At 38.7% G+C, this 12,059-nt stretch overlaps 2 pseudogenes; both read right to left on the reverse strand.

Moving 5' to 3' along the window:
* Positions 1 to 5,218: 5,218 nt before the first annotated feature.
* On the reverse strand, positions 5,219 to 7,235 carry LOC138172858 (isocitrate dehydrogenase [NAD] subunit alpha, mitochondrial-like; annotated as a pseudogene).
* A 1,136-nt stretch (positions 7,236 to 8,371) lies between these two features.
* Positions 8,372 to 9,042, reverse strand: LOC138172535 (transmembrane protein 179B pseudogene; annotated as a pseudogene).
* Positions 9,043 to 12,059: the final 3,017 nt, after the last annotated feature.

The following is a 12,059-nucleotide window of genomic DNA, read 5'->3' on the forward strand; positions in this document are numbered from 1 at the left end:
ACCTTGCTCTGCTCCCAGCCTTGCATGACAGACCCCTCCCATAAACTAACCCAGCTATCTTGGACTGTTCACTTGTTTTACTGCTTCATTCCGTGGATTTTGTAGCTCTAGAATTTGTTCAGAATTGTTTTTTCACAGGTTTTTAGAGTGTTTTAGGGAAGAGCTCAAACAAATCCCTGCTTTTACTCTTTTATTTTGGCTCAGCCCCTCTCACAGGGCAATACTTTTTCTAGTGACGATGAGAGAAAAGGTATGATACTGTCCTTAGATTTTATAGTTATTCAGGTTCTTCTTCTCTAAGATCTGATTATGCTTTTATTTCAATTCTAATATTGCCAGGAATATAACAACTGGCACTGTTGTGCCACATCAAGTGGCACTGGACCACATCAAGAAGACATGTTCAAATCTGGCCTTTGTCAATTTATAATCAGCAAGACCCTGGGAAAGTTGTTGTCAGTCTGTCCCATTTTTTCATCTATAAAGTATGGATAATCATCTATCTTCCATGATTTTTGAGAGAAAATTTAGATTTTTTTTGTTGTTATTGTGCTAGTCACAAATGTCATATGTCTAAAATTAAGCTATTCTCATAATTAAAAAACCTGAAAATTTTTTCTGGCTTCAAATCTCAGTTGTATTACTGGGTCAGTGGAATTAAAGAATTTAGAAGTGGTTTCAAAAAATATCAGATATCCCAGTAATGTGGGAAGCAAAGGTCTTTCTTACGTCTCATACATATTGGCTGTATGAATCTAAGCAAGTCCTGTTATATCCCAGTTTCCTAGGAAATACTTTAAAACTATTAATTGCAGAGTTCCATGATGTGTGTGTGTGTGTGTGTAGTGATATGAGCAACAAAACAGAAGACTACATTTTTTTTCAATCCATACAACTTTTCAAAACTCTTCCAAACAGAAACTATGCATCAAAAATGAAGCAATTTCAGCTGACCCTAAAATCTTAGACACAAAGAATCAAAAAGGAGATTAGGAAAAAGACCTTGAACTCACTCAACTCTTCTCTCTAACTTCTCATGTTACCTGCAGCAAGACTGCCCTAGAATTCTCAGACATGACATAGACTTACAACCAACCCTAGCCCTACATCTTGTTCTCCACTCTCTCTTTTTAGTTCTGTGGAGACACAAGCTCCAGGCTGTGAAAATCTTTTCAGGTATCCACAATCAATTTGGTCAAAGTCCTTCAGGAACAAAGTCTGTTGGCAGCTACAATTCAGAAGATATATTGGTTAAATTTAACATTTAGAAACAAATTCTCCAATACATCCGGTAAAAGACCTTCATGTACTAAGGGAATTGTATTTGAATAAGGCAAGACCACTCTTTAACTACTAGAAAAAGGAGGAAGAAATAGAATTATGTTTTCTTAAGAGCAATGCCGTTTAAGATGCAGCCCTATCTTGGAAATCTGAGCATATAGGACAAAAGAAGTGTGTGAATAGTTTTGAGAAAGAAAATCAGAAGTTAAAAGATAATTTACATTACAACACCCCCAGAAAAGAGAAAATTATGAGTAGTGAAAAAATGGAGCAGGAGAGGACAGCAACAGCACCAGTGATAGCAGAAAGATAAGTAAGAAACTTCTTTCAGAAATTCAATAGGAAATAGTGGTGTAGGTGAAAATCTGATAGAGGTAATAGTGAGCAGATAGCAGTATTATGGGGAAAAAAAAACTGGTGACAACCAGCATGAAAGTAAATGTTTCTTTTGTGGGAATATATTATGGAATGGGAGGGTACATGGAAGAAAGGGGAGGAGCACTGGGATAATGAGGGGTGTGTGCTATGCTGAGTAACAAGGGCTAGCCCTGAAGGGAAGGTGCCTTTTTTGGTTTCAGAAAGAGAAGAGCCTGCAGGTGAAGGGGTGAGGAGGAGGGAGAGTTTGAAAAGAAGGAAAAGAGTATGTTCTTTGGAGGTGAGAGGGGGTCCCACAAAAGAATGTTCCTATTAGTAAAAATTATTGAGGGAGAAATTATTAGTGAGGAAGATGAGAACTTTATATTGAATTGCATATGAGGGAATTTGGCTCTGGAAGAATCTATTTGTACTTGAAGTGGGTGAATTGGAATGCCTGGGATAATTAGCAATTGGGGGATGGTTACAGCATGGACACAGGGAGGAACTTCCTCTGTAAATGTGAGTCTAAAATACAAACAACAAAGATGGATCATGAAGAGAGTGAGAGTAATCCTTGTAGGAAAATGGTACCAAAATAAATTTAAAAATCAAACTAATGAAAAAGACAAATAAAAAAGGAGAGGAGAAAGGTGGGCTTTGTTTTATTAATTGAGAGGAAAAGAGTTGGATAAAATATAAAATGAGATGAAAGCAAAAGAAAAAAAAACGATTTAATATCTAATGGTCTAAATGGAAAAAGATAACAAATGGCAAAGTAATCAATGGTGAGAAGCAGGGAGTCACTGGAAATAGGGCCACCTTAAAAAAAAGTATATATGAAGGAAAATAGGAGCCTAGCTCCTATAATTTTAAATATGAATGGATTAAACAATCCAATAAAATGAAAAAGAGTGAAAGATTGGATAAGAAAACAAAATCCTACAATTTTTTTTGCTTGTAAGAAACACATTTAAAAATCAGATACGCACAAAATAGAGATGATGTAAAAAAAAAAATGCTATCCATCAAGTGAATACAAGAAAACAAGGAGTTATCATGACGGTATGAGAAAGCATAACATTTAAAAAATAAAGTTAATAAATAAGCAATTTATATTATCCTGAAAACAAAAAGAAAACAAATCAAAGGCAACAATAAACTTATATGCTCCCAACATCTTACCATCCACATTTATGAAGGAAATATTATCCGAGCTTCAAGAAGATATAGATGTTTTAAAGGTAAAATGAAACCATAATTTACCTATATGCAATAGGGATTTACTATGGGAAAAATGAGATTTACTTTGAAAACAGGGCTTCAGCAGGTTATACCAAAGAACATAGACCATTAAACATGAAACCATGAAGAATTAAGTTAAAATCTTGCCTCATATGCTTACTCGCTATGCAACTTAACCTCTCTCAGAAGGATGTTCTTCATATAAAATGTGGTGATGATGATAATAGCACCTACCTTTTAAAATTACAATAAGGACCAAATGAGACATCAAATGCTTTACAATACCCAGTGCAAGCTATAAAAATTAAAATAATCATTAATATATTATTAAGTACAATGTAAAGATGTTATTGCCATTACTATTAGTTATACTAAATGTTATATGAGTGACCACTGATAATATCTCTGCTTCTATTCTTTTATTCACATTAAGCCTATTCTCTATTTTTGTCATGATTTTTCGTCCTTGATCAATTCTTACTCTGAGCTTATCTCTCCTACCTTGACTTTTCTTGCCTTCTGATCCATCCTTGAACCTATGACCTGTAAGTTTAAGATTCCATTACCTATTACTAAAGAATTCTCTGTCAGTTGTTTTCCCCAATTCTCCGCATCATTCTCCTGGTATATATAATCTTCTCTTGTTTACCACCAATATCCACTTTTAGAGGCAGCTAAATGGTATAGCAGAAAAAGTTCTGAGACTGTATTCAGGGAGACCTGGGTTCAAATATCAACTCAGACTTAACTTCATGACATGAACACTCCACTTAAACTCTATTTGCCTCAGTTTCCTTTTTTTGGTTGTTAAAACCTTACTTCATTATGTCTGAAGCCAAAAGGCACTCTCATAGATAGCACAATTGAACAAAAACAGAGCAGCAGCAGGATATATAAAAGGAAGTCCATCTTGAGCAAACTGAAGACCAGGTCAGAAGCCTGAGGAAGACCCTTACCCTCACAGCCAAGCTGAGAGACACAGACACACTCACTTTGACTGAGGGAACGATAGGAAATAGCTGCCATCTTGCTCCCACAGGTTCACAGAGCTATTAGAAGAACTGGTCAAACACAGGCCCTGAGCAAAATTCAACAAGGAGGATTCACCTAACAAGGGAACTCAATATTGGATGATTGAAAATCTCTCTTCACTAATCAATTGAACCCCTTTAGACTCAGGAAGCTTAATGATGAATGGTACAAGGAACATGAGGGAAACTTTTTCTGGTTATTGTGTGACCATAAAGCCAGTGGCCACTGTAGCTTATGCTGTAGGCAAGTTAGATTTTTTGTTATTTGTTCAGGGAAGAAGACAACTTGGTGTTCCCTGTAGGTGAATGAACAGATGCTCAAATTTGCAAGTGAGTCAGGCTCTTGGACTCCTAAATGCAGCCTAAGAGCTGACCGGTCCCTCATGGATGGTACAAGCACCACCTCCTCTAGCTGGGACAGCTGCTTTAGTAGCAAGAGAACAGACATGGACACATAACACACTCAGTACAGCGATAGCTCTGTGGCAAAGACTGCTGGGTTTTTAGTACAGCTATGCATAAAGCTTTACTCATTCAAAATGTACAATAAACATTTGATTCCAGGAACTGTCATCCCTTTTTCTTCACTGAAAGCACTAATATAAGTAAAGGAATATTAAACTATTTTAATGAAAACACTTCCACGCATAACATGCTGGATTAGAATGCTATACATTCTCCATAGATTATCTAGTTTTTATACAAAAAATACATCTCTGATTAAATATGTCTCAGGTTTTCAATCGTTATTCATGCATACAACAAATCTTTTGAAGAGCAAATCTTTTTATTTATTAGGTCAGTACGCAACTTTAAATGGTATCATTTATGCCCTCCTTGATGTGACTCTCCCAGAAAATTCCTCTTATACCTGTTTATTTTAATACGAATGTCATCTTGTGTTGTATTAGTACCTTGCTTTATTCCCCATTATACTTTATATGCTCCAAAGAAAATAGCAGTTTTCTTTAAAAAGTTAGCTGCTTCTCCTGTCAGTTCAGTATCTTGATATTTACAGAAAGTCTTTCAGTTGAGGAAAAAAGCTGTTCTAATTGAAGTGTAAAATGCTTAACAATGAAAAACAACAGGACAGGAATCCATCCTTAAAATATATAAAACATTTTCACCAGCATTTAATAAATAAAAGAGTTCATCAAAAAAAGCCCCCTGGAAGCAGGCATCAGAAGGTCACTTGCATCGCTGGTTACAGAATGTACTAAGAAAAGGCCTGATTTAGAATATTTCCTCTGTAAAGAAATATGCTAGCGTAACATATATGGATGGCAGATAGTCTACAATAGGTTTTTCTCTATTGTGTCCATGAGGAGTGACTGCTGCAACAGGCCTAATGGCAGAAGCATTCTTTAATCTAGGACTTATACGCAGTGGCAGATCTCATCGGCGAAGTCTGAGCACTTGATATTTCCTCCCAAATCTTTTGTCAAGCTCTTTCTATATTTAATTGTCGCAAAGCAGGTGGTCTCGATCTTTGTTGCATAGTCATGAATCCCCATGTCTTGAAGCATCATCACAGCACTCAGAAGCAGAGAGGTGGGATTGTCCATGTCCTCCCCCAAAATGTCTGGGGCTATTCCCTGAACCAATTCAAAGATTGCGATTCCATTAGCGCTAATGTTTCCACCAGGTGTGACACCAAGCCTCCCAATCAGACCAGCACTTAAATCACTAATGATATCCCCATACAAGTTTGGCATCACAAGAACATCAAACTTGGATGAATCTTGTGCCACATTCAAACATACGGTATCAAGGTAGATCTCATTAAATTTAATATCTTTACGTTTTATGCAACTTTCCTGCACTTTTCGAGAAAAAGCCCATCTGACATTCGCATGATATTTGCTTTGTGCACAGCAGTCACGTTGCTGCAGTGATTGTTCCTGGCATAATAAAAGGCAAATTCAGCAATACATTGCTCATGATTACATGCTCAGTGCTGCAGTATTCACCTTTGGTGTCCAAATCGTGACACTATTTACATCTGTGTAAGGGGTTTTGTAGCCTTCAATGGAGAAACATGGACAAATGTTTGCATAAAGGTCAAAAGTTTTATGAAACAGTAGAAGCATAGAAGGGGATCCAGCTGCTATGGGTGTCTTTAAGGGGCCTTTCAGGCCCATCTTGTTTTTGTCCACGGATTCTTCAGCTTCAGAAGGAATGCTCCACTTTCCTCCAGGTCCTTTAATGGCAGAGACATTTCTCTCTTCCCACTGAATAGGTGCCTTGGTAGCACCAAAAATCTTCATAACGGAAGCTGAGATTTCTGGTCCAATACCATCCCCTGGGATTAAGGTCACCATCTGTACCTTGGGGATCTACCTGGGACCGGCCATAGTGTCTGCTCCTCAGGACCCAGAGGTGGCAGCTATGTGCAGACGCCCTCAGCCCCAGAGCCCAGGCCCAGAATGTTTCACAGGCCCTGCACCCTGAACCTGTCCTCAGTTTTCTTAATTGCAAAATGTGGATGATAACAAAACCTACATCTCAGAGTTGTTTTAAGAATCATATAAGACAATTATTAAGAGTTTAGTACAGTGACTAATGCATGGTAAAATGCTTAACAAATGCTTGTTCCTTCCTTCTTTCCTCTCCATGTTCCCACTTCAGGGATTCTAAGCACCACTTTCATTTTTGTTTAGTCATTTCAGTCATGTCTGACTTCACAAATCCAAATGAAGGTTTTCTTGGCAAAGATACTGGAGTGGCTGCCATTTCCTTCTCCAGCTCATTTTACAGATAAGAAAACTGGGGCAAACAGTGTTAAGTCACTTGCAGAGAGTCAAACAGCTAGTGTCTGAGTTTAGATTTTACCTCAGGTCTCCCTGACTCCAGGTCCAGCACTTTATCTACTTTCTTAGGCAGTTGACCCACTAGAGAGATATAAAATGTCAATAATTTACCATCAGAAAATTTAATGTTAATAATCTCAGAAGGGTCCTTGGTGCTTGTGGGCAATTTTATTTTCTACCCTTACTGACTCCTTATCACACCCCCTACATATGTGATTCCAAATGTTTCAAAGTGATACATTTGGTGTCACAGGATAAAGATTAAAATTCGAACTCTGCTACTTAATATCTTGGGCAAATCATGTGACATTCCTAAGCCTCAGTATGTCCCCTGTAAAGTAAGAGGGATGTATTGCTTGATCACTAAGCTCCATTCCAACTCTAAATATATATGTTCTTCTTTTCATAAACTTTCATAAATTAGAAAAACGTATATTACCTGGCTTCCTCCCTTACCTAAGAGTTTGTGTCTAATTGACACAGATGATTTTAATTCCCTTTCTACATTCCTCATATATTCTTAGCATCATTACTATCTCTATCCTTCCAATCAAAGAGAAAGCAATACTATCCAAGCTCACTAAAGTCAATATCCTCTTCTTGATTCTCTTTTCCATAGCCTTCTATTAATCCTTAGTCCAAACATTTAGTCAAATCCATCAACAAATTTGACTTAGTATCCACTACATGCCAAATAATTTGCTAAGAAAAAGGATTTGAAAAATTGTCAAAAAGAAAAAGCCAGCAACAAATATTTCTGGCTCCTAAGGAATTCAAGTCTAATGGGGAAAATGCCTTGTACACATTTTTCTGTTTGTGTGTGTGCATATACACATATATACACATAAATATATGCATGTATGAATATGTACATATTCCACATACACACATAGATATGCATGAGAGCAGTGGCCATTATCTAGAACCCGGGCAAGCAGGCCATCATGAAATTGATGTCTAATTTTGTAAAGCTAAGCATGAGTGGCTTTCCTGAAGACTGCTGCTGCTGTAAACAACTTTAAGGCTCTGATCACATAGTATAGTGAACTCTCTATTCAGCACCAAACTAAAGCAAAATATGTACAGAAACCAAAGTACAGTATTGAAAATATTATAACATAACAACTTATCACTAAAGAGGCCACATAAAACAAAAGATACCATCCAGTAAGTACTTAACTCAATCATCCTTAAGGAGATTAACCTTCCTTTAGGGACACAAAGTACAAAGGTCAAGATTCTCCACCCCTAGGTTACATGGTCTTAATCTCTGTCAAAAAGTCTACTTTCTTCTTGTTCAGAAATTAGTTTACAATCATTCTTAAGAGGCAGAAGGTACAGAGTACAAAGTTCTCCCACCTCAAGGCCATAGTAAATCAAGATCTTATCAGTCAACATTAAGTACCCAAGGAGATGTCCTTTTGTTTTTTAATCCCTTTGTATTTTCATTCATTAGGGAAGGTCACTTCTAAGGTGAAAGACCTCAGTGTTGGGTTACAGAAGCAGCAGCAGCAGGACAGTGGATGGGAGTGAGCTGTTGGCATTTATCCCTCTCAGAGTGAGCAATGGGGGAGCCCCTGCAGCTCCAGAACAGTGGCTTCCAGTCACAGGCACTTGGGTATTCAGTCTTTACTTAGGAGGTTGTGAATTCCAACTTCTCTTCAGGGGCGGGATGGGTGGGCCCCAAAGAGGGCATCTGTTTCTGAGCTCCACTCAGGGTCCCCTCGCTTCAGGGGCTGGTATGGGGGGGCTTCCCACTTCCACTGCAGTAGCTGCAATGCCAAAAGCAGGCACCACAACACCAAGCTCAGCCAGGAGGAAGCTTCTGCATTATACAAGGTGGAATAGAAGTGTAGGCCGGGTCTAGGAGGTACCCAGGGAAGTTTCTGGGCATTCAAGCAGCAGTTCACAATTTTAAAGCACATGATGGAGGCACAGAGGGTCTTGGTGCCAAATTGTAGGATACAGGATGACACCAGGACCAGGAAGATGGCTGCAGCCGACAAGCCCAGAGAGATGCGCAGGCCCAGGGAACTTCTGTGAGAATATTTCAGGCAGCTGCTGTACGTCCAGTAGAAAAACAGCAAGAGGCTGTAGAGGGCCAGGAGGCCGGATACCCCTGCCACAAAGTAGCAGAGGGAGGGGGCAGAGGAGCTGGACAAGGAGAGAGCAGAGCCATTCCAGAGGGCAGAGCCATAGACAGGACACTGGCCATTGAAGGAGCCCTGCGTTCGGAAGACTGCAGTGGTCACCACGGCAACGGCCAGGAAGACAGCAGTGCGGAGCATGAGCTCGGCCTGGTACAGCCCTGGGAGAGCCATGGCCACCCTGCCCACCCCCAGTAGATGTCCTTTCATCTTGACTCGAGCTTGGCTCTCAGATTGCATGGTTCCTCTTCCATGGCCACAACTGTTGCCTCAATTTACCCAACCATCACCTGGATTCAAAGGTAAGCAACTCTCAACTCCTTTTCCAGCTCCTGATCCAGTTCCCATTTCCTATTAAAGTTCATAGCATCCAGTCCACCTCAAATCCTTCACAGTTTCTGATTCTGTGAAGACAAAACTTAACAGAGCCAAAACAACATTCATTCACATTTCCAGTACCATCATCAATTCACTTTTTTACCTGTGAAATCAACACAGACCCACAAACAAAATCTGATAACTCAACATAAATGCTTATATAGTCACAAGACCTCTGAAACCCTCATCCAGGAGTTCTGTAAACAGATAACTAGAAAATCCTCTTTCAGGGTTCCAGGAAGGTCCTAGGGCTTCTGTACAAAGTAATACAAACAAAAATCAACACAGACAGAAGAGACAAACAGAGTACCACCACCACAAATATTTCCTTCCTAATTCTGCTCTCTCCCAGCATGCATTCAGCTCTTGATTTGGTCATTAGCTCCTCCCTGTTCAACCTACCTCATGTCCTTCCTCTTCCTGTTTTTAGCAAATCCCTCCCACTGTGGGTTTCAAAAGTTCTGTTTCTTTTTTTTTTCAAATTATTTATTTTTAATTTTCAACATTCATTTCCACAAGATTTTGATTCAAATTTTTCTCACTGTCTTTCCCCTACATGTATCAACAATGCAATATTCACAATGCCTGTGACAATTATAAATATGCTGTTGTGGCCATTAATCATAAAACACACCAGGCTCTCTACATGGGGGATAAAGCTAGAACATTTATTAAAATACCAAATAACTGAGTTCCAAAACCAGAAAGTCAAAGCCATCACAGTAGTTATGAAGTTGGCACACATAGTGAATGTAGTAAATACCCACATTCTCAAGCCTTTAAAACAGAACAGGCTACCTCAGGCAAAGGCCCTCCTCTCCCCACTCACAGCAACTGCTCAGCATCCAAAAAGCATGCTCCCAGAAGTTCTTGTCCCATGCAGTTCTTTCCCTGGCTGCCCTCAGCAGGATTCCATAGCAGAAATTCTGGCTGGCTCAAAAAAGGGGTTCGTACCTCCACCTCCACATTGGCCTCTACCACTACCACTGCTGCTGCTGCTGCTGCCAGTCAATGCAGGAACTCTAGCTTGGCTTCTGCTTCCTCTTGTCCCTCCCCTTCCTGCTATGTCAGCAAGTCCAGCAGGGCATGGAAGATCTTTAAATCCCATAACCCTTACACTACTCCCCAATTCAAAATAGTTAGCCTACTGAATACCCCTTTCCCCAACCTGTTCTGTCTTATATTTGCCCCCATCCCCCCCCAACTTTCTAGTAAGGTAAGATGGATTTATATACTGTGGTGCCTGTATATTTTATTTCCCACCTTCATGCAAAAAAAAAAAATATATATATATATATACATATATATATATATGTATGTATACACACATTTGTTTTTAAAACTTTGGGTTCCAGATTTTTTCACCTTCTTACTGCTTCACCCCCTCCCCAACACTGGGAAGATAAGCAATGCAATATAGATTGCACATGTGTAGTTACACTAAGCATTTCCATAGTAGGTATAATGTGAAAAACTAACTATATTTCCCTCCATCCTATCCCTCCCCTCACTTCTTCCATTTTCTCCTTTGACCCTGTCCCTTTTCAAAAGTGTTTGCTTCTAACTACCCTCTCCCCCAACATGCCCTCCCTACTATCATTCCCCTCTTATCCCTTTCTCCCTTACATTCCTGTATGGTAAGATACCCAACTGAATATGTGTTTTATTCCCTCATTAATCCAAATTCAATTAGAGTAAGCTAGTCCCATTCCCTTTTACTTTCCCGCTCTTCCCCTTCATTCATTTAGAACTTATAGGAAAGATGGTAATATGGAAATTTACAGTTGATCCCAGGTCCAATAAGAAGTTCCCTAACAAAGACATATTTTACAAATGTTCCAGTTGAAGCAATGATCAATAAAACCAAAAGTAAATCCTCAATAAGTTCTTATATCCAGTGAAGAATGAGAAAGTTGGTCTATCATATAGAGAATCAAAGCATGTAAGAACTACTGTGGACTAGTATGCTGTTGCTTAAATAAACTAAACACATTCTTCTATTTTTTAGTTGGCTTATAGAAAATTGGCTGGAGGGCTAACTGAGTCTTGCATCCTAACTCTACTTTTCACACCTTTTCAGATTTTGGCACTTAGTGATGGTCATGAGCAGGACCAGAGGAAGTAAGTATATATTAGTATTAGTATTCACAGTAGTTTGGAATAATGGAGCTAATATGGTCAAAATATTGCCTCAAAAACAACAAATATATATATATATATATATATATATATATATATATATATATATATATATATATATATATTGTTTTTTATATTATAAAGCACATTAAGATATACAAATTTCTACTCCTTTTATGATATAACTTCAAACCCTGTGTATAAACACACACACACACACACACACACACACTGAAAATACTACAACTAAGACCATATAGCAAAATACCAAATCAGAGTGTATATGTGTGTGTATACACACAGTTCTCAGAGCCAGAAGACATCAAAACCCTCATGATTCAGTGCCTAATTAGAAATTAGCAAAAGTTGTGAAAGTCTTCCGACAAGTAAGCCTCCCCTACATAAATTTCCCTTAATTGGCTCCATATGAGGCCTCTCGATGAGTGGGGAAGATCTTCAAAGCCATTAACATTACAATATCATAGTTCCAAGGCAGAAAATAATTTTTGTAGTCTCTCTCAGATTGGAGCACAAAACAAGAGAATCTCTCCCTGGATCATACCACCTTGGGAGAACTGAAAAATTATGGATAGCTAGAAATATAATGTAAAAGAGATGCATAAAATCCCTGAAGCCTGGGACAATATGACCCCCCCCCCCGGAAGTAGAGTCCT

This window comes from Petaurus breviceps, unplaced genomic scaffold (genome assembly GCF_028583685.1).
Source record: "Petaurus breviceps papuanus isolate PSGF00001 unplaced genomic scaffold, PetGlider_PUasm1.0 551, whole genome shotgun sequence".
NCBI classification, from domain to species: Eukaryota; Metazoa; Chordata; class Mammalia; order Diprotodontia; family Petauridae; genus Petaurus; species Petaurus breviceps.